The 24,935-nt window shown below is 34.8% G+C and overlaps 1 protein-coding gene and 1 long non-coding RNA gene across 8 annotated transcripts in view; one reads left to right on the forward strand and one right to left on the reverse strand.

Moving 5' to 3' along the window:
• Positions 1-24,935, reverse strand: part of LOC128982937 (rab5 GDP/GTP exchange factor-like) — a 255,403-nt gene that overhangs the window by 58,992 nt on the left and 171,476 nt on the right. The window lies entirely within an intron of this gene.
• LOC128982938 (uncharacterized) lies at positions 10,729-17,593 on the forward strand. Its single transcript, XR_008489759.1, has 2 exons — positions 10,729-10,808; positions 17,479-17,593. It is a non-coding gene; the product is annotated as an uncharacterized LOC128982938 (long non-coding RNA).

Here is a 24,935-nt window from a genome sequence, read left to right on the forward strand (position 1 = left end):
TTTGTAGTATTTGCATCGACATTTATTTTCATCCGTATTATTGCTTGATTAAATTTAACGCTAATTGCTTTGCTTTACCTTTTGTAAATCATTTGAAAATTATAATACCGTAGCATTTTGAGCTTGAATCGCACATATATAGTATTATTGCATTTAGTAGACGTATAAATTGTCATTGCTTGATATATAATTAGCAGATCATTTATCACGCTAATTTGTAGATTTGCTTTGCTCATAGTGATTATACATCGTACTTTATCTACCTTGCTTGTACATTCTATGCTTGTATTTCCATTTGTATGCACCTAGCCTCATTCTACCTGCTTTATTCCGTTGCTTTAAACCTATCTAACCATCCCAAGACCATTCCCATAAATCCTGGGAGCTGTGATAGCCTAAAGTAGGTAGAGTATAGATGTGCTATTATTAATAAGCAGACTATCGTACCATTATTGATTTCCTTGTTTAAATAGTTGAACCTTGTGTTACCATTAATCCTTGGCTTTACACCTTAATTCCTTGGATTAATACCTCTACCTCCTTGCTACATAATATTACCGATTTACCAATAATCCTTGGATTTTACACCTTGATTCCTTGGATTAATACCGTTACCGATTTACCATTAATCCTTGGCTTTACACCTTAATTCCTTGGATTAATACCGCTACCTCCTTGCTACATAACATTACCGATTTACCATTAATCCTTGGATTTACACCTTAATTCCTTGGATTAATACCGCTACCTCCTTGCTACCTAATATTACCGATTTACCAATAATCCTTGGATTTTACACCTTAATTCCTTGGATTAATACCGTTACCGTTTTGCTATAATCCTTGGCTTTACACCTTAATTCCTTGGATTAATACCGCTACCTCCTTGCTACATAATATTACCGATTTACCAATAATCCTTGGATTTTACACCTTGATTCCTTGGATTAATACCATTACCGATTTACCATTAATCCTTGGCTTTACACTTTAATTCCTTGGATTAATGCCACTACCTCCTTGCTACATAATATTACCGATTTACCAATAATCCTTTGATTTTACACCTTTATTCCTTGGATTAATACCGTTACCGTTTTGCCATTAATCCTTGGCTTTACACCTTAATTCCTTGGATTAATACCGCTACCTCCTTGCTACATAATATTACCGATTTACCAATAATCCTTGGATTTTACACCTTGATTCCTTGGATTAATACCTTTGCCGTTTTACCATTAATCCTTGGTTTTTACACCTTACTTCCTTGGATTAATACCTTTACTACCTTGATTACCGTAAACCGTTCTACCATTAATCCTTGGCTTTTACACCATCGTTCCTTGGATTAATACCTTTACCGTTTTACCATTAATCCTTGGCTTTTACACCATAGTTCCTTGGATTAATACCTTGATTACCTTGATCACCGTAAACCGTTCTACCATTAATCCTTGGTTTTTACACCTTACTTCCTTGGATTAATACCTTTACTACCTTGATTACCGTAAACCGTTCTACCATTAATCCTTGGCTTTTACACCATCGTTCCTTGGATTAATACCTTTACCGTTTTACCATTAATCCTTGGCTTTTACACCATAGTTCCTTGGATTAATACCTTGATTACCTTGATCACCGTAAACCGTTCTACCATTAATCCTTGGTTTGTACACCTTACTTCCTTGGATTAATACCTTTACTACCTTGATTACCGTAAACCGTTCTACCATTAATCCTTGGCTTTTACACCATCGTTCCTTGGATTAATACCTTTACCGTTTTACCACTAATCCTTGGCTTTTACACCATAGTTCCTTGGATTAATACCTTGATTACCTTGATCACCGTAAACCGTTCTACCACTAATCCTTGGTTTTTACACCTTACTTCCTTGGATTAATACCTTTACTACCTTGATTACCGTAAACCGTTCTACCATTAATCCTTGGTTTTTACACCTTACTTCCTTGGATTAATACCTCGACTCCCTTGCATAACAGATTACCGTATAATATCTTAAACACATTCTTTAATCAATAAATAAGATAAAGCGCAAGCGATAGATTTTCGACATCAAATAGATACCGCGAAATTACGACCCACTCCTTGTCAACGACCTTTTTACGATTCCTTGATTGCTTCCACATCATTCCTTGATTAGGGGCGATGATGAGAGCTTAGCAGCAAGGACATAAAGGAATCTCAAGAGTGATTGAGTGATTTTAAAGCTGCACTACTGAGCCCATTCCAAAAACTCCAAACCTATTCCAAAGTTTACGAAAAACCGATCCTGGATTTACCCACTTCTAGCGATTGAACTATCTGTGCTTCGAAATTATTTGACAGTACGAACAAAACGACACCGACCCGAAAACACTGTCACAACAGATAAACAGACATACAGGCAGAAATTGAGATAAGACTCGTTTCGGCTTTCTTAGCCTATGAAACGTAAAAATAACCAAAAACTGCATGATTCTAAGCAATGTACAGACAAAACTGTAATTTTATTTATATAGATATTTAAATTATCTCTCGTCCTCTAACCGATTAAATAAACGTATCAATTATTAAAGCATTACACATAGTATAGAAAGTCAACCCTACGTATGTCATTTCATTTTCATCCAAATGCTGAATTTGTGTCGAAAACGCTGATTGTTCAGCTGTTACGTTAAGCAAATTGTATTATACCAAAACCTAGAGTAGAATGATAGCGTCGGCTGCTGGACTTTTTAAAATTTTAAACTTAATTAAAAAAAACTGAAACCCTAAACTAAAATTGTGGCTTCGACATTCCCTAGTTCCCAAAATTGGCTTCTTTCAAATCTTTCTTTCAACGCAAAAATGATGAAAATCAGTCAAGTGGTTGATTCAGAATCGTGAAATAAAAAAAACCTGTTACGTTTTAATATATAAGATAACGTACACATTTTTGTAATATTCCTGGAATTAGTTTGGGTTTTTATTACTCGATACTTAAATTATATAAATAGCCAAAGGCAAGACAACGTCTGCCGGCTTCAGCTAGTTTTTTGATAATCCTATCTCCTCTCTGGCATTATTTAATTCGAAAATGATTATTGCATTATAAAGTGATTTCATACGTTGTAGGCCCACTTATTATGTCTTACAGTATACCCCTTCAATCACCGTTAAAAGATTAAATACACCTATAAAGAGTTATTAAATTGTGAGTGAAAATAGAATGATAAGTATTTGTTATTTAATTAGAAGAAGATTTACCTAAAAATGGGGCCCATTGGCTTCCTTATGGGGCAAGAATAAGTGACCCAATGTCCCCAGTGTCAATAAGCAAACTTTTTTAATTAAAAGAAAACTGCTTTTCGTGGTGGGCCCTCCATAATAGTAGGCTATTTTTAGGACGCATTCATCCCTTAGCCACCTTCCTAAGATAAATAAATTATTACATATGAGATTATGAATTTCAAAATGGAAAAGAGTGTTTCTTCAGCGTGTAGATTCTTAATATAATAATAATACGACATATTATAATAACGAATAATATGACAGATTAAAGTGTTTTCCGTACGTAAATGTGAGTGAGTGTATGTATAATTGAAGTAACATAAATTATGGAAGCAGCCAGATTGGGTAAAATAAAATATGTAAAAACAACAATTCATTTAATTTAAATAACAACCCCTAATTATTCGGTCCACAATGGAATGACATGCCGGGCACGTTATCGGTACTCTTACTTGAGTACCATCTCCATTAATAGAGAATAACTGTTGAGAGACAAATGCCCTCAAACACCAAACACCTACTACAAAACACGGGGTGGCCACAGGGGGTGCAAAGCCTCGTGGGCTGCATAACACCGCAGAAGCGGAGCGGCGCGGCGGTTCGATGACCAGAGCGTCCAGTTTTGCGAGCAAGAGAACAAAGAGTTTGCGTTTCTTGAAACCCAAACAAAGACTGATGTGTTGGGGTGCGGGTTGTGTCCTGATTGCGAACAGTCCAGATTGCGAACAAGGGTAAAATCGTCCAGACTGCGAACACATCAAAAATGCAGTTAGACTACCTGAACATGAGGCGTCCAGACTGCGAACAAATATTTTGGAATCTGTAAAGATGGTTTAGTCGCTGTTGTTGAGCTTCAGTTGGGAATTTGATTGAATGATTGATGTTGTAATGTGTTTGTAATATGTAATGCATATACATGTTATTTCGGATGTAAGATGTATGTAAGTATTGTATTTGTTTTAGTTGTTATTTAAATTGCTCGTTAAATTGATGTTTTTTTTAGGTAATGATTGAGTTTGGAATGTGATATTGGCAAATGCATGTTATTTCGGCTAATTGTGTTAAACTATAGTATTCATATGAAATGGTTGTTTTATTTCTTTTATTCTGAGATTGTTTAGTTATTGTAGTTGCTTGTTTAAGTCAAACATATTGTAATTAATTTTTCACCACACTATGATGTTTTTAGCTGTTTTACATACGTCAATTGGTGGCTGGCGTTTTGCTGGCCATGCCAGCTGTCATCGTCATTTGGGGACCGAGCAGGTTTGTACATCCCTAAGGCCGCAAAATCAGCTGCCCGCCTACTTTCCTAACACATGAATGCATATTAAATACACAATCAGTATCCATAGCATTTCAATAGAATTGTTTTATTGTCACCGCTGCCTAGCAACTATTTATTATTATTTTGCTGATCCTCAAATTATTTCTTTACATAAACTTAAAGTTGTACTTGTGTTGACAATCAGTTTGCATCATTATTGTGGTGAATAGTATATAGTAATAGGGTATAGTGTGGTGAAAAATAGCGTTCGTACCACGGGACAAACTTAAAAACTATCTCGAGCCAGCAAAACCTCATTTTCGGCCCTAGGTACGAAATATACTATTAAATAAACAACCACTTTAAATATTATCAGAACGGATTTGTGAGTCTGAAAGAATCTGTCACAAGCGGCTTTACGTACAATTATACTACGTCTCATAAAGATGTGTGTCTTTAAGGACATTCATCCTCTCCATTATGTATATTACCAGTCTTAAGTTGTGATTTTGGCTAAATCATTCTATTAAGGGTTTCTATGAAAGGGTTGAAAACCCCGACAACTCAAAATGTGTTCGCTATCAGGAATCCTCCCCACCCCACGGACGACCCCCTCCACCTCGTAGAACCAAACATGTTCGCAGTCTGGACTGTTCGCAATCAGGACTGTTCGCAATCAGGAGGACACCGGGGTGCGAGCTTTCTCTCGGCGGCAGGTAGCTGGTAGCTACAGCCGCGACAAGGGTCGCTGCAGTTGTAGCTAAATAATATCATCGACGCATTTACGGTGGTGGATAGATATTGTTAAAATAAAAATGAATTATAATAATTATCATAGTTCAATGTCCTAATTAAGAGCTTAATTGTTACGCAAAAACCTTATATCAGACAAATGTGCTTTATGGACAGATTTCACGTTTAAGTCCCTATCACGTGCAACACTTGGTTTTTTTAGCAAATTTTCCTATAGGAAATCAATAGTTTCGTAGCAAACGTATTGACTGTTTACAATAATTAACATATGTTCTTCTTCTCACTTATAGTTTCTGCCAACAGTGGTTGGAATTTCATAACAGTGTTTGTTTCCCATGTTAATCTTATGGAGAAATACGAAACTTTATAGGACCTCTGGGCCTCACTCTCTAATTATTTCCCTAAGCAGAAGGTTTCCTGCACAACTTCACGTTACGCTCTTTCCAATGATACCAAAAACATGCCAATCGGTTCAGTAGTTTCGGATGAGTAATTGTCACAAAAAACCTGCTTGCGTATTAAATAAGTAACTAGTGTACCTGTTGCTCGAATTCGAGCAATTGCTAAGTATTACAGGCGTTATTTTAAAATGAACAACACTCATAATTTCTGATGACTAAGATTCAACTCAAAGATTATGGAAATACTCAAGATGTACATAACAGATCGATATAATCAACATTTCTTGTAAATATCTTATCATATTTCAAAATCTGGTCTTGTTTTTTAGTGTTTTCTACAAATAGCCTAACTCATAGCCGCATTAGGTTGTCCATAATAACGATTTTAAATATAAAAAAAAAAACATTTTTTCTATTTCCTCTCGTTGGTGGGTTTCTATGACTTTCCTATGTTTCCATAGTTTGCAAATCGGCTCTTTCAATGATTACTAAGAAATGCAGCACAGTCAGTGTTAATTCAGTTTTCTTCTTAGTATATCAATTTATCCAGGCTCTTTTGCTTTTTATATTGTAATAATTACGCCAACCTAAATTCAAATACAGTATTAAATATTTCATTTCAACCAAGTAAGTAAATGTTTGTAGCAAACTGTTAAATTAGCAGACTTATTGACTGTTTACAATATTGACATATGCTCTTCTTCTCACTTTTAATTTCTGACATCAGCTGGAGTTTTATAACAATATTTGTTAATCCCATGTTAATCTTATGGAGAAATACGAAACTTTAAAGGGCTCCAGGGCCTCACTCTCTAATTATTTCCCTAAAAAGAAAGTTTCCTGCACAACTTCACGTTACGCTCTTTCCAATGACACCAAAAACATGTCATTCGGTTCAGTAGTTTCGGAGGAGTAATTGTCACAAAAAACCTGCTTGCGTATTAAATAAGTATAGATAGATAGATATACTGTTATAGTGTCCCTGTTGCTGTTTTCTTTTTAGTATATCAATTCATCCAGGCTCTCTCTCTTTTTTCTATTGTAATATTTGCGCCAACCCAAATTCAAATCTTTATAATTAATACGCTACATTACACTTTGTCGGTTGAACTCCTCCGCCATTTCTTAACCGATTTTATCCATTGACGTCTCATTGGAAAGAGCGTGTCGAGTAGATCTGCAAACTGGCCTTACATTTATGAAAAAGTCCCTTAAGCTCTGCCCCAGTGGCTTTAAAGGTTCCCATGTTTTCCTTATGAAGAACATAATTGTTTACATTTTGATCAGCTGTATAATTTAATTGCTGTTATTTATCTTTCAATTCAACGAAACGCATTGGGTTCATTTACTGATTTTGGCTGAATAGAAATGAAATAAATGTACTACTTTAATTTACAATTTAAATAATCGAAAAAGCCTTGGCAATTTGATATATTTTACCTCCTATATAATGAAGAACACCTACAGTATGAATATTCCCACAAAAAATGAACAAGGATGTTAGTCGAAGTGTTACTATTTTGTAGGAAACACGGACTTAACTTTATGATTATATTGGCAAAGGAAAACAATCTAAGGCTGAATTAAACTGTTACGGCAAGGACATTAAATATATGTTTTATTAAAAGTCAAGAGATTTAAAATAATATGACTACATCCAAAAAACTTTAATAAAACTTTCATTGAAGGATTTGCATTATTCACATTTAAGGGAAACAAAAAACCATCTAAACAATATTAGGCCTTTCAATCCTGCATTTTTTCAGGTAAATTTATCCATTGAGTATACACGTATATAATTGAATATACGTGTACTCAATTATATAACATACGTTATAACAGTAACTAGCCAAATTATTCCCAATTGAAGCAAATACAATTGTGATAGAGAGGTTATGCAGAAAATCAGGCAGTTCTTAAGTAATGTAAACAAAATGTTATCGTTGTAAAAAAATTACAGAAATTTGTAAACGTACTGGCAACAATGGGTAGTACCATGCAGACTACATTATCATTGACGAAGATCAACATGGACAACCTAATGCGGCTATAAGTGGGAAATATTTGTAGAATACACTAAAAAACTAGATCAGCTTTTGAAAAATTATAAAATATTTACAAGAAATGTTGATTATATGGAACTGTTAGGTACGTGATCTATGAGTTGAGTCTTTTAAACTCATCGGAAATTATGACTTTTATTAGGTTTTAAATAAGTTATTTGTTTTTAAACAACTACCGTACTCTACTTCTTCGCAATTGCTCGATTTCGAGCAACATGTACACTTGTAGTAAAATGTTTCATTTCAACCAAGTGTTTGTAGCAAACTGTTAAACTGTCAAACTTCCATTACTATCCAAACTATCCATTATTTCGTAAATTGCCCTTTAAGGTCATAATTCATTTCTAAAGCGAACTTTCCATATACCTACCTAATGTTAAAAATACCTTAGCTGTATTTATTTGTTTGTTATTCTTTCAATTTATTTCCTTATTAAAATAAGTGTGTTTTTTTTGTATTAGGTACTGTATTCTGTGTTAAAACATGTAGCACATGAAATGGTTGATATCACCTCATTTTTCAGGATTCTCTACGGAGAAAATTCGTTTGAGTAGGTTGGCGTATGTCTCAAATCAAAGAAATAAAATGACTCGACTTAAATTACTTAACACAGGTTATCAGTAAGGCATATAAGGTTTTCTTAAGTTCTCGATTCTGGAAACACTTTGTTGCAGCATGTTACCTCGAATTGAAGCAGATCGTTTAGCATTCATTAGAAGTCATCAGTTAAAACTGAGAGCATAAATACCGGTAATGTAAGTGAGCCTTGACGACGCAAATAGAGATATTTAAAATTAGTTTCTAATAAGTTTTCAAACAACTCTAAGATGTAACTAAAACTATTTGAATTTAAGCTTAATGTTTTTCTTGGCGTTATGTTTCATATGCGGCTCATTGAGCCTAACGGGTTCTCTAGTACAATACAATAATTGAAAATATGATGTCATTTTGAGAAATTTTACAAAACTACAACATAGCAGCGCATAAATAAAATATTATTAAAAGCAACAAAGATTAACAATCCATTGATTAAATGAATGGAAAAGGCGTTCCTGTCATCCCACAATACAGCGGGGTTTGCAAAAGGTATACTAGTTTTTGCAGGCGTTGTTTCGTATGGTACTCAGCCATACATATACAATAAGTGCCGGCTATGTATAACAAGCTTTATTTTTACAATGATTTCCTTGTAAAATCAAATAACTCAATTGTTAATATAAGTGTAGTAAGAAGATTTGTTCACTCATCTATTATTACAATTAATACAATAATAACATTCCCCAAAAATTTAAGTTGCCTTTTTTAAAATAAAACTTATTATGATATCTTCTGGCCAAAAGTTTAATTATCGTTCTGATTTTAAAATATTTATTTAACATTGCAAAGTTTAAAGTAAATTATTCACCTACTATAGGAGGGTTTCGAAAAGGGTAATTAACTTCAAAAAATACAAAAGGATTTTTTTATTCTAAGAAAATAAGCAGAAACCAGATTTATTTATCTTAGTAGCAAAAATGCTATACAAATATATAGCACGGGTTACTTTTGTATTAGTCTTACTCTTATCCCATTTAAATGCTATGATAATGATAGTATCAATAAACAAATGCATATTAGTTATGTAAAGGAGACTTTGTCCTGACCGCACCAGCCTAACAGATGCGTTGGCCACTGGCAACAAGGTCTACCGGCAGCAAACACGACTACATCCCCTTCACCCGTCACGGAACTGGTTCAGCTCGGACATTTCGCACCACCAATCGTAGGTCAGGTTGGTGGTCGTAGACCTTGTTGGCCGCGGACCTTGGCGCGTCCCCCCTACCCTCCCTGGTACTTACAGTTTCACATAGAGCCGTCTGCAATAAGTTTTTGGATGAGTAAGGATAAAAGTTAACTTAGGCCTAAGTTACTTATTATCAAAATGATGCGTATTCTTTTCTCGCACAATAGACTTTGCCCTCGTGGCAAGCTTAGCACTTTTCGGACGAAATAAGTAAATACAGTGGAACCTTGATAACAAGTAACAAGACCCTCGATAACAAGTCACCCTTGATAACAAGTCTCATTTTTAAATCCCCTAGAATTTATTTTACCCCTAATCACATGTTATTGCAAAACTCGATAATAAGACAACCTTGATAACAAGTCTTATTTTATAATCCCCTTGAGAGCCTTTTTATCAAGGTTCTCCTGTAATTCTTACTTAGCCTATAATTTTTTTCGGAACATTCCAAAAAATTTTCTAGCATCGAAACGCTTAAACGTCACTTTGCTTTAGATCAAGTTATGTAGGCCTAAAGATTATTGTCTCCCGCGGTCACATAAAAATCCTGAATACCCCCTACAGTAACGGAACATCATTATCGCCTTTCTCCATTTGTGGAAAATCTTGACATTAGGTAGGGCTACATATATTATAAAAATAGGCTATGTGCCGGAGCGAGCTTTTGTATATAGCTTGCTTGTTTGTAGATATATTATGTTGATCAAATTTAGCAACTTGATTTAGTCTATTTCACCTTAATATTAACATTTGCTCAAAAAAACATATTTTTGCATTCCCCATAGTAGAAAACCTAAGTACTAGCATAGACAAAAAGAATTAAATATAAAAAGACCGTCAGCTGTGCTGCAGTTACCATAGGTTCTGGCGCACACCGCTGGGAGCGCTATGCAGTTACGGCCTACGCACTACGTAACTACATGGCGCTCCCATCATTGTGTGCCAGAACCTATGGTAACCACTGCACGGCTGACAGTCTATATTTAATTCTTTTTGTCTATGTTACTAGTTAGATCTAACTTTATTCAAAATATGCTTTATGGAAATCTTTAAGCATAAATCCAGTTTAAGACGAATTGATAGTCTGCAGGTTTGCTGCTTCAGGTGTATTTTTGCTCTGGTACTTTACTCATTTTGTATGTTTAGTGCACCTTTTTCTGATTTATAGATGCTGTCAGGAGAAAACATTGAGAATTATCGGCTGAGAATATGAAGAAGGAACTCAATCAAGAAGTGGCTGCAGCAAGCCACACCCAGATTGATGAAGAGGTATTTTTTCCTATTTCAATTTACGGTACCGTACTTATTTCTTTGTGATAAGAAATTATTATGAGTAAAGGGCGTTTATAAAAAAACTCCTCATTTACTAGCACCCGTCACCATAGCAACATTTTCCGTAAGGCATTGCAGCTCTAGATTTTTTCAAATTTTATGTGCCACAGTGTTGCCAACAAATGCTGACCAAAAATTTACAATTGGTTGGTACAATGAGTTGAACTGTTATTAAGGAATTAACTTCATATTTCCAATCTGTTAAGATATGTATTTGAAAACCTCCATGGGCCTCAGGTTTGTGCATGGAAAGTTTATTTCAGCACTAGTCTAGTCAATAGATTTGAATTTCAGTTATATATTGAGTTAAGACCCCACTGAGTGTGAAAAAAAACCACATGTAGCCTATATGTAGAGTGGTATTGTATGCAACAATTGTTTTTTACCTTTAATGTCTCATTTCTTGCGAAATCGGCATCGTAGACTATCTTGAACGCGCGGCCAAGTCAGTTTACCGAGTAAGATAGAGTAGTGCGGCCGCGCAAAGCTCATTTTGGTGGCAAAATTCCAAGCTGACTATTCTCCATGACTGAGCATTTCGCTTCTTAGGCCCGGTTCACACGAGCAACTTATCTAGCTAACTAGGCTGTAACTAGGTAAGCCCGAATGGGTAGCGGACCAAAGGATACACCGGTTCACACGAGCGACATGTCAACGGACTAGGTCGTAGGTGTGACGTAAATGAATGTGCATCGATAAACGATGTTTTTAATACATCGATGTTTTCAATACATCAATATTTTCGATACGTTGACATATTTCTGGAAATATTTGATGTTTTTGCGTCAATGGTAAGTGAATTTTTTTTTACATTGATGTTTTGGACAATAACGATGTTTTAAACAATTATCGAATCATTTCAAAACTAAATTTGCATTGGAATCACCCAACAAACTATCATTTAAACTATTATAAAGTTTGGTTGAAAAAACATCATTGTTTAGAGTGTATAGGGTCAATATAAAATTATATTATAAACCTATTAATCGGTTACAAATTTATATTTAGTTTATTCCTATATTTGGACTTGTAATACTAATAATAGGCCTATAAAGATAATTGTTCCAAAGAAACGGTTGTTGCTTCATTGATTCAATACAAATATCGATATCAATGTTACTCGGATCCATCACTGGCGACAATGAGAACAAAGGGAAGAATGCGAGCTGCAGCGTGACGACCGATCGCTCGTGTGAACACTCCCATAGGGGCCATACTGCTAAGCCGCTAGAGCGGGCGACTGGGTTGCTGCCATGAGTGACTTGGAAGCGGGGTCCGACAATAGTTTGGGACACCAAGCTCGAACGCGGCTCGCTAGTCGTCGCCCTACGCTTGTGTGAACGGTTCCATTTAATCCTGTAGTCCTCTACCCAGTCGGGCTTACCTAGTCACAGCCTAGTCAGCTAGATAAGTTGCTTGTGTGAACCGGGCCTAAAATGGTAGTATTCATTAGTCTTAGACCGTCTCTAATATTAACATCACCCATTCCTGTCTCAAATTTCCCAGTCATCTGTTTTATTAGTTAATGATACTAGATCTAGTATAAATTAATGATATTCTATTTTTTTCTATATTTTAATATCATCAGCTGATTGGTTAATTATTTATTGTTTTCTGTTGTGAGTCAGTTGTCCAATTTATTGTTTTGTTTTAGCGTTTGTACTTTTTACAATGTTCAAATATATTTCTAAAACATTTAAAATTTATTGAATTTTTACTTGAACTCCTTTAAAAAGTCAAACATAGGTACTTTTAAAATGTTTTGAAGCTAATCCCTGAAAGCTATAACATCTAATAAAGGTTTAAACCTACAGTACCGGTATGAAATTTTTCAAGTGTCATGGAAAAAGGTATAGTGATATAGACTTTATAAACTGTAAAAAGCCTCTATTTTCTCATTTCAGTCCGACCAAAATTAAATTTATTTGGAAACCTAAGTAAAGATATATTAAATTTGGAACACCATGTCCATAGTTGTTTTGCAAATAATTGGCTCACACACAAAGCAATATTTGAAACATTTATCTCATCATAGGAATAATAAATATTTTCAGATCTAAAGGAAATTATAATCCATAAATTTGGCAAAGTCACATAATTTATTGAGGGAATACATGTATGCAGTGGCGTAAATAAGGGGGGTGATCAGGGTGATCAATCACCCCCCAAAGACTAATAAAAAATAAAAAAATACAAACTAAAAATAAATATCATTTAAATGTTTTTGAATACTGTACTGCTGTTTCAACATAATTACCGTTAAGCGTGTATATGCTGAGAAAATTATTAACTAAAACTTAACAATTTTAAATTTAAATTAACAAAAGGAAAGGAAGTAGCAATATATCTGCAAGCTACAAGTTGTGCGCTTGCGTTCTAGTTAGTCCTGGATTGCCTATGCCGTTGGACTCACACATAAACACTTCCCGATCGTAACACCCACTACCACCGCGCCGTACCGATGGCGTAGACGCGCAGTGCGCTGTTGACGGGTGGGGGAGGGTTGAGGAGGAGGAGGGGCACGTGTTTCTAAAAATAACTCAGCCCACCCCACCCTGACACCCATGACTCCGTAGTCGTAGTCGTAGTCCGTCCACTCCGTTCCACTGATCAGTGTGTTATTGAGCTGTTATTTAGTAGTCGATATTACAGTGTTTTTAGCGATTGTGCATTAGTTCTGGTTCTGTGAGTTAAGATGTTTAAGTGAAGTGAATCAATTAGCCTATCTGTATTTGTTTAAACCACAATATGTCGGCCAAAAGAAAGGGCCAGTGTCTAATAACGGACCTATTCAAAACCAGAAAATTGGACGACTGTCCCCCTCCTGAACCTCTTAATTCGGTCCAACCTCAACTGTCGTCAATAAGTTCATCACCCTCAGTAAGTACCTCAGACACTGAAACTCAGCACAAAGCATTTAACCGGAATGACATTGGGCTTTATTTGAATAAAAGGGTACATGATGAGGAAAAAGTAAAGCTTATGAATGCATTTTGGCAACCCCCCTCCACCTACAAGTTTCCTGTCTTGGAAAAATTTCAGAAACGAAAATTAAAATTTCAATATGCATGGTTCAGTAAATATCCGTGGTTAGTTTACTCAGAAAAAGAAGAGGGAGCTTTCTGTAGATTTTGTTTTTTATTTTCAAAACATGGAGCAGGAGTAAACAGCCAAGAGCTTGGTTCGTTGGTGAAACATAAATTCACAAACTGGGTAAAAGCCCAAGAAGTTTTTAAGCACCACGCTGAAACCGATTATCACAATGCTTGCATTACTGATTTCAAAAATTTGAAAAAAACCCTGGAAAATAGGTCTTTGGAGGTCGTTAATCAGGTTGATACTGCACGCAATGAAGCGATAATTAAAAATAGACGCAACCTTAAACCTGTGATTGAAACTGTCATATTATGTGGACGGCAAGAGCTTGCCTTGAGAGGTCACAGGGACTCTGGAAAGGTTGGGACGAGTTCTATGTGTACAGAGAAAAATGAAGGGAATTTCAGAGCTCTTTTGAGGTACAGAAGCCAAGGGGATAAAGATTTAAAAGACATGTTGGATGGGAATGGAAAAATTAAATATCTGTCACCTCTGTTACAAAATGAAATTATTTCTTCTTGCAATCATATAATACAGAGTAAACTGGTTGAGGAAGTCAACAATGCAACTTATTTCTCGGTACTGGCAGATGAAACTAGTGACATTTCAAACGTAGAACAAATTTCTTTGTGTGTTCGCTACGTTGCTGTAGAAAACGAAAACCACACCCACACTGTTAAAGAGCAATTTCTGCAGTTCGTACCAACGACTGAGCTTACAGGCAAAGCATTGGCCGGGAAAATTCTAAATAGTTTAGAAAGTTATGGGTTAAATATGAGTGGTTTAAGAGGACAAGGTTATGATGGGGCATCGGCAATGTCTGGTCAATACAATGGTGTAAACAAATTTGTACAAGACAAACACCCTTTGGCTTTGTATGTACACTGCGCGGCCCACTCATTGAATTTAGCCGTAACAAGAGCATGTGAGGTCCGTGAAATAAGCAATTGTCTCGGTACAATAGAAAAATGTTACATATTTTTCAATACGCCCAAAAGGCAAGCTGTCCTCAACGATGTGATTGACAAATCAGAAGTAGACCCAAAAGTAAAAACCTTGAAAAGGTTGTGTGCCACACGTTGGGTGGCAAAGTTTGATGCAGTTCGAGATTTCATGCACATTCTTGATTTTGTCCTTGAGTCCCTAGATATTATTTCATCTTGGAAAGATGGCTCAGGAGCCAACAGCTTGAAGTGGGCTATATTAAATATAGAGTTTTGTGTTGCTGTACACGTTCTTGCACATATATTCGCTTTTGGTATGCCCTTGTGCAAAGAACTGCAGAAGGAAACTTTAGATTTGAAAGAGGCTGTTGTACTGGCCGAGGATATAATATCAGAATTGCATTCCATGCGTACTAATGCTGAGGAAGAGTTCCATGCCGTGTTTAATCAAGTCAAGGCTGTTGCATTGGATGTGGGAATTGACATAAAACTTCCTAGACTGTGTTCAAAACAAAAGAATAGGAGTAATGCTCCAAGTTTATCTAATGACCTCACTGACGTGACTAGCATTGATGCTCAAGTCGAAAGTCATTACAGGATAAACCTATTCCTTCCTTTCGTAGAGTTTTTCATAACCCAGCTTGAAGAAAGATTCAAGAAACACAAAGCTATTTTTGAGGGCTTTCAATGCTTGTTTGATCTTCAACAAAACATTGAAACAAAAACTAAGCTAGACAATTTAGTTCAGTTCTATGCAAACGATGTTTCATCCAACAGTGATGACATTTATGTGGAACTGAAAATGTGGAGGAAAGACATTGACAGAACAAAAAATCACAAAGCTTTGAAGTCCGCTCTTACCAGCCTTGATGCATGTGACAAAACATTGTATCCTTCCATCTACCAGCTTTTGAAAATCCTGAGCACACTGCCTGTAACGACATGTACTCCAGAGAGGTCATTTTCAACATTGAAGAGAATAAAATCATACCTCAGGAACTCTACTGGACAAGTAAGTGGAACTGTAATTTAAAAATTTACTACTTAGGGCGACGTACACTGGACCACTACTAAAACTCGTTGCACGCAACTGATTTAAAAATCATTTCATTTGTATAACTGTCCACTTTATTCAGTTTCGCTGATCGGGGTTAGTGTTTGTTGCTCTATTTTTATGCAATTGCGCATCAAATAGAGCAATCATTTTATGTATCAAATAGCTGGTGCTAGTGTGCGTTAGCCCTTAATTAGCTTTTCATTGACTTCACACCTTAATGCATAGACTTTTAGCTATGTTCAAGCTCATAAAAGATGATATATTGTTAATACCTAAAACCATGATTTTGCATATATGACTTTTAATATAATACAATTTAATTTGAAATAATTTTGCATATATTGTAATTTTTTGTCATAAATTAACATTTCTTGATCTCTAGATGTGCCTTTTATGGATTTTAAATGCATACAGCAGGGCTCCCCTCATCAATCTCAAACTCCTCATTCAATTTTTTTTATTCAGCTCATTACTAAAAACGTAAAAACAAAAAACCTATTATTGCTCAGGTAATCCAAAGAACAGTTATACATTTCCTTATCCAAAAAGGAAATTTTTCAATATTTACCCTCATTCAATTAATGTGTTACAGACACGACTGAATGGACTTGCAATGCTGTCAATCCATCGAGAAATTGATGTCACTGTTGACGAGGTCATAGATGACTTTGCTAAGAAACCAAGGAAGATCGATTTTGTTATATAGCTTTGAACAAACATTGTAGATTTTCAATAAATTTGGTGCAATTCTGTTTTGGAAAGTTATTTTTTCAATCCAGCATAATCTATATTCATATCAGTTAATCAGTTATATTTTTCATGTTCATAAGTGCTACAACATAAAACAAAAAAGGCAATAAAGTCGCTAAGATCACACTTTAACCATTTGCGAAAAAAATCAATAATAAAAAAGTTAATTTTTGCGGTCGAATGGCGAGTATCTTAAGTCAATGGTATAGGTCGCCGGGTGCCATTTTACCGACAGCTAAAATGGCAAACTGTACTCGCCGAAAAATGGGGAAAAATTTCAAAGTGTATTTCAAGTTTTGAATTCAAGAGTGTATATTTTAAAATTGTTAATCAATTAATTAGCCTATGTGTATTTGTTTTAATCTTGCTGAACAATATGTTGGTCAAAAGAAAGGACCAGTTTTTAATATTGGACATGTTTAAAACCAGGAAATTAGATGACTGTTCTGTTCTCCTGTACATGCAAATGAGCATGTTAATTCTGTTCAACTGTCTTTGGTAAGTTCATATGAACCTCAGAAGAGACAGCCTCAATTGGGTTGATTTTTGGAGTAATTTTGAACATGATTACACCTCTGGAATGCTTATTCCATACCCCCCAGACCCCCCGGTTCACACGATGAGTGCAAGCTTGGTGCTCATCCATCCCCCCCCAAAGCCATGTTCTATTTACGCCACTGCATGTATGGCAACTTAAAAAAATACTACAAAACATCAATTTTATTGAGACAACAAAATATTTTTAATTTCTGTTTTTCAGGTCTAACAGACAGCAAGCAACACCCGCTGCTGAAGAGTGTTCTGATGACTGAATACTGTACGAATTGTAATTTAAACCTGTGTAAATATTTTCAGAATATAAAATGTTAAGTGCACTTTTACTTTGTTTGATTTCCATTGTCAAAACTTCTCTGATTAAGATAATTTCTCAATTAGTTTGAAATCAACTGTAGGTATAGGAATAAATTTGTTTCATTTTTTGTCATTACAGCTTAGTAAAGCTATGTAACTAATACAGTACTGTGTTACTGGTTAGGTCTATTATATGGAGTCAATTTAAATTCAACCGAGGAGTTAGCTCTGTTTAGCATTTCCTCTAATAACATTCAAGTTTTTCTATTAGAGGCATTTATATTAAATTTGCTTTGAGTAAAAATTAAACTACTGATTTAGTTCTGAAAGCTGTATTTAGGGCACATTAGACTTCTGATAACAAGTCTGATATTGGCCCTACTTTACCTTACAAAGCTATCTTACGGTTAGTTTGTAGGCATTTGACAAAAATAATTTTTAAGTAAAATACCTTTTTGAAACCCATAGCCTACATTTCTTAAAATGATTGTATTCTACCATGAAATGAACAGTTGTCATAAAACATATTTATTTATTGCTCAGTGCTTTATTTTGGCTTTTAGTTAGTAATTAGTTACTTTTATTTTCAAACAGGATCCAACACATTTATCTCTAATTAGCCTACAGTCCCAAGTCTATTTTTAAAACCTATCATTCTCTATCTGGCAAAGTAAAAAGTTTTGTTGGCCAAACAAAATTTAATTTATTTTACATACATTACTATGAAACATAAACATAATGTGCTTCATTTTTATCTGAGCTATATTTTCAATGATTTATTAATTTGTTTTATGGAACAAAATATATCTGTTACAGTTTCTAAGTTCTAATAAAAGGCCTGTGATAAGTTTAAACAGAAGGCCTGTGACAAGTTTGAACAGAAGGTTTGTGTCAAGTTTAAACATAAGGTGTGTGGCTAGTTTAACCAGAAGGCATGTGGCAAGTTTAATCAGAAGGCCTTTGACAAGTTTGTATAGAAGGCCTGTGACAAGTTTAATCAGAAGGCCTGTGGCAAGCTTGTCTGATGGGAACTAGGAGGTTTGCTACAAGCTTGTCCCAAGTGTACAAGCTTGCCGTTATACACTTGTAGCAAGTTTAAAGGTTTGACAAAAAAGGTTTGTGACAAACCTTTCTCAAGCTTTTTTTGTTACCTGGGTTGAGAGGTTATCTTTACATGAAAATTATTTGCGTTTTTTACTTGTTTTGTTAATTAATGTCAAGAATCAAGAATCAAGAATTTATTGCAACAAATTACAAAAAGAACATTTTGTATAGTTGAGATCAATATAAGAGTAACTTAGGCTAAGAAGTCTGATTAATTCACAAAGATAAAATGTCTAGTGGATAGCATATTAATTAGAGCCTATAAGATTCAATACAAAATAATTTAAACAACAATGTACACGTGTAGGCCTACATCAGTCAGAAAAGTAAAAACTAATATCAGTGTGTCGGACATACAAATTTCACTTAAACTATAAAAAGGGTGACTTAATAACCAGCAAAAAAGTTAAATAAATAATATAATGTTCCCTACCTTCTACCTTTAAAAAAAAAAAAAAAAAGTTTACTTTTAAATAACTTATTATCGGTATTTACTCAAGGGAGGTACAGAAGAGCCTTCGATGACGTCAGCTGTCAGATCTCCTCTTGAGGGAACACCATTACCGCAACGATACGGAATTCAGTCATCGGCCTCGGTGGTGTAGTGGATAGCGAGTCGGGCTGATAATCCGAAGGTGCCGGGTTCGAATCCCGCTGGCAGCACTAACATTTTGTCAACAATTTTTTTCATATCAGCAAGTTTGGTTGGTGTGGTTAGGTTATGACAGTTTAATTTTATAATAAAAGAATTGTATAATTGAATTTTAGCCATTTATAATTTTATTTTATGAACAAAACTATTTTTTAGATTAGTAAACCTTCATTCGATTTTTTCATTATCAGCACGTTTGGTTAGTTTGGTTAGGTTATGACATTTTAATTTAATAATTGCAAAATTTTAAGATTAATTTTATAATTGTTCTTAATTTGATTATTAACTAGGCCTAATAGTGAAGTAAAAATTACGCGCTGTGCTCTCTACTACAACGCAGTAACGGAGGAATTTTGAACTAAACTATGATGTTATCGTTGCCTCATTTGTACCTCCCTTAAGTCAGACCCCTTATCAATACAGTAAGCTTCAGCTGGCAAATGATTAATAAACACTTTTAACCCTAGATAAGAGACAGATTCTTGGGACTTTGTTAGCCTGACTAAAGGTAAAGCTAAATTATTCCTATGTCTAGTAAAATTACTATGCGAATGTGATATTAAAGCTAAAGAATTAATATTTACTTTTACATAAACAAGACACACATAAATAAATAAATTAAAAACAGTGAGTATTTTTTCCTGAATAAACAAGGGTTTACAATGGGCTCTGTACTTAGATTCTTAAAGCCTTCTTTTGTAGGAGCAAGATTCTACTAACATCATGACCACAGCCCCACAGTAAAATACCATAGCTTAAAATACTATTAAAGAAGGCAAAGTAGGCCATCCGTAGATAGTGTCTAGGGATATATTTTTTTCAATAATATGTATACTGTATATATTATGTCTGTTGTTTTGTTTTGTTCCGAATGTGAGTTTGAGAATTTCTTTGAAAGTCTAGATTGTTTTTAGCGAATTTCCCATACATAGGGAATAAGCTAATACCGTAGTACTCATGGTAAGACCTGGACCCGGGACAGATTCAGATTTACTTTTTCGTTTTAAGGTCCCTAGAGGCCAAAAACACCATCCGTTCAAATTCATATATATATATATATATATATATATATATGTGTCCGTTAGCACAATAACTCGAGCAAAAATGACCGAATTTTGATGAAATTTGGTACAAACATGTAAACCTACATTTATTCGAACGAATTCGCGAACCAGCATGATCGGACTATGAGAACTGGGGTTTATGGGGGGTTTTATAGGGTAAAAATAGGTTTTTCCCATTTTTGACCCTAAAACACAAAATTTCACAATATCTTTTCAAACCATTTTGTAGAGCTTAAAAAAGAAATAATTTAGTACATTGAAGCTTTATCATGGGTTTAATGGTTACGGAGAAAATTAAAAAAAACTGTAAATTTAAAATTCCCATGTTATTCTTATGGAGAATAAGTCAATAGTGTAGTAAAAAATGAAAGTATTTTCCAAACTCGATCAAAATATGTTCATAAACAAGCAAACTACAACAGTTGACTTATTCTCCATAAGAATAACATGGGAATTTTAAATTTACAATTTTTTGGAATTTTCTCCGCTTCAATATACTAAATTATTTGTTTTTTAGGCTCTACAAAATGGTTTGGAAAGAAATTGTAAAATTTTGTGTTTTTAGGGTCAAAAATGGGAAAAACCTATTTTTACCCCACAAAACCCCGTTCCCATAGTCCGATCATGCTGGTTCGCAAACTCGTTCGAATAAATGTAGGTTTACACGTTTATACCAAATTTCATCAAAATCGGATCATTTTTGCTTGAGTTATCGCGCTAACGGACACATATCTATAAGTATAAAAGAGGATGTTTGTATATATATTTGTTTGTTTGTTTGTTTGTTTGGCAGTGATAAACTCAGACACCGCTGAACCGATTGCCACAAAACTTGGTACATACGTGTAGAATGTCATGGAATAGGTTTATACACCATCAATTTCGTGATCCGTCCAATCGGCTCCGCCCCAGTGGCTCTGGAGTTTCCCATGTTAACCTTATGAGAAATGGAATTAATGAATCTTAACAGCTGTTTCAATTAAACAAGTTGGTTCTGTTCTATGATGTTCAATAGCATTAAAGTTACAAGGATTACCAACAGGGTGCAGCACTATTATTTCTTTTACATTTATGACAACAGCTAATTTGCAACCAAAAGGTGAGTGAGCATAGCGAACGAACTTCAACCTGGAGGCGAGTTAGCGTAGTGAACGAGCTAACCTGAAGGCAAGTGAGCGTAGCGAACGAGCTAACCTGAAGGCAAGTGAGCGCAGCGAACGAGCTCCAACCTAAAGGTGAGTGAGCGTAGCGAACGAGCTCCAACCTAAAGGTGAGTGAGCGTAGCGAACGAACTTCAACCAGGACGTGATTGAGCCAGGCGAACGAGATCATCTTGAAAATTAAGAAGTTAAACGGGGCAAAGCTCGCGGGTTACAGCTGGTATATATATACAGTAAAACATGGCTTTCTTTTTAAAATATAATATAAAGAAATAAAACATTCCAATTAATAATCAGAATTTATATTCGCTATGTTAAAAATTAAAATTCAAATTAGGGTATATCAGGGGTGCCCATCCCCCCTAGACTAATTTTTTCCGTGACCGTTAGGCATACAACAACGCTTCAATATACTAAATTATTTCTGTTTTTAAGCTCTACAAAACGGTTTAAAAATAAATTGCAAGATTTTTTTGTTTTTAGGGTCAAAAATGGGAAAACCCCATTTTTACCCCATAAACCCCCGTTCCCATGGTCCGATTATGCTGGATCGCAAACTCGTTCAAATAAACGTAGGTTTACACGTTTGTACCAAATTTCTTTAAAATCGGATCATTTTTGCTCGAGTTATCTGGCTAACGGACATATATATATATATATATATATACAGTGTGTAAATTAAGTCTGGCACACATTTTTTATCTTTTTTTCTATAGTAGATAGAAGAAATCAATTTGCAGGACTGATTAATAACAAATGTTAGGCACTTTTTACACATTTTGAAAATAAAAATTCCCTTAAGGGCAAGGTGGGGTGGGGGGTAACTAAAAATTTTCAAATGACAACCCCCATCTTGTGACCCCTCATTTTAAAGGTCATTGGAAGACAAATCCAAAGATGTGTCTGAAAAATTTTTTTTGCACCCTATCCAAGATGGCGGTTTAAAATGTACTTAGGGTTGAACCGGTAAATTAGGTATGGCACTCATTTCTTATCTTTGTTAGTCTTTGTAGATAGAAGGAATTAATTTGCGGGACTGAGTAAGAACAAATGTTTGGCACTTTTTCATAATTTTGAAAAAAAATTCCCCTTAAGGGTAAGGTGGGGGTGGGGGGTAACTAAAAATTTTCAAGTGACAACCCCCATCTTGTGACCCCTCATTTTAAAGGTGTTTTGAAGACAAATTTAACGATGTGTCTGAAAATTTTTTAATATGTTTCAGACTTAATTCACCCGTTCAACCCTAAGTAAATTTTAAGCCGCCATATTAGACAGGATGCAAAAAAAAACATTTTCAGACACGTCATTAAATTTGTCTTCCAAATACCTTTAAAATGAGGGGTCACAAGATGGGGGTTGTCATTTGAAAATCTTTAGTTACCTTCCACCCCCACCTTACCCTTAAGGGGAATTTTTTTCAAAATTATGAAAAAGTGCCAAACATTTGTTCTTACTCAGTCCCGCAAATTAATTCCTTCTATCTACAAAGACTAACAAAGATAAGAAATGTGTGCCATACCTAATTTACCGGTTTAACCCTAAGTACATTTTAAACCGCCATCTTGGATAGGGTGCAAAAATTTTTTTTTCAGACACATCTTTGGATTTGTCTTCCAATGACCTTTAAAATGAGGGGTCACAAGATGGGGGTTGTCGTTTGAAAATCTTTAGTTACCCCCCACCCACCCTTACCCTTGAGGGAATTTTTATTTTCAAAATTTGTAAAAAGTGCCTAACATTTGTTATTAATCAGTCCCGCAAATTGGTTTCTTCTATCTACTATGGAAAAAAAGATAAAAAATGTGTGCCAGACTTAATTTACACACTGTATAAATATATAAATAAAATTACAGTTTTGTCTGTACATTGCTTAGAATCATGCAGTTTTTGGTTATTTTTACGTTTCATATCCTAAGAAAGCCGAAACGAGTCTTACCTCAATTTCTGTCTGTCTGTTTGTCCATTCTGTCATTCCGTCTGTGACGCCAAAATGTCATTTTACGCGGCCTACTCCTAGAAAACCAGAGTACCGATCAAGGTTCTAATCATTTTTCTGTATTTACTGGATTGGTGAGTGTCTTTGGCTATAAAATCATGGCCTCGCTTCTTTGAAAACAAAATAACGAACCATCAAAAACACAATTTTGTTCGATTTTTGTCAAGTTTTCTCCCAATGTTTACCATTACATTTTATGAAATAACAGTCAGCTGTTTGGATTAGTTCTCACTTCTAGCTGTCACTGATATGTTTACATTAAAAGTTGTTTACAAATACCGCAACCATTTCCGATCAAGTTTTGTTAGCACATCCAAACCAAGTGAGATTAAAAACGTTGTGCTTTACTTAACAAGTTTAATTAATCGCAAGTCCTACGATTGTTCTTGAGTTTTGATAACCGGGAAAAATACCGTGAATCAGTGTTGTATTAGTGCTGGGAAACGTACAATTTTTTAACCATCGTCACCAATAGCTTACAAAAAAGGTTTCCACTCATTAACGGCACTTCAAGGACAGTTGTGTAAAGTGCAAAGTAAAAAATCACAACTGCAGTGGGTAATCGTGGATGTTGCTGCGATCTTGGAGGATCTTTTTGATTTCGCTGTGATCGTAAGAGAGGTTTAACTTACAGATGTAGCTAAACTCGCTTTTCCAACGTGTCACTTTTGGTTTCTACTTACTGTACTTACATTTCGACAACAATATCAGTACTTTTCCTACTTAGGAAGTAAAACTACAAATGTCCAAAACCCCAGTTTTTTGCGTTTTTTTCACATTTCCTCCGAATGTTTGCTAGATATATGTACCGATTATTGTTTAGAGATTACGTAATCTTTTAAATAAGAAACCTTTGTAAAGGTTTCTTGTAAAGGTTGTTCTTTGTAAAGGTTGTAAAGGTTGTAAAGGTTTTATAAAGGTGGTTTCTTCAGACTGTCATTAATATGTTAACATAAAAAGTTGCTTACAAATAATGCTATTAATGTGAAATAACAGTTTGAAATGGTCGTAAGTACTATAGTTCTTTTCTTAAATGTAAACGTTGGTTTTTGGTACTGCTACTTTTCCTTAGAACCGGTGGTAGCAGTAAGAATCATTTTTACGTACAAACACATCACTATTTACAACTATAGTTATCGTTAGTGCTGCACCTTATTTCTTATTAAATTTAATTGATGTCTTACTGTATAATTTTTGCGTTTTCTGTCTGGACTCCAAAATGTTAGTTTATGCTATGACTGATAAAACATCAGTAAAAGATTTTTCTTAGCAAACCATCATCAATTTTTAAAGCTTGGCATTGTTATAAATGTATTGTGGACTGTGTATTTATTTACTTATTTAGGATATTTGCCAACGGATTTACACCAATTTTACAGTTTGATTAGG

This window comes from Macrosteles quadrilineatus, unplaced genomic scaffold (assembly GCF_028750875.1).
Source record: "Macrosteles quadrilineatus isolate MER2022 unplaced genomic scaffold, UCM_ALF_1.0 Scaffold_1__1_contigs__length_201487025, whole genome shotgun sequence".
Lineage (NCBI taxonomy): Eukaryota > Metazoa > Arthropoda > Insecta > Hemiptera > Cicadellidae > Macrosteles > Macrosteles quadrilineatus.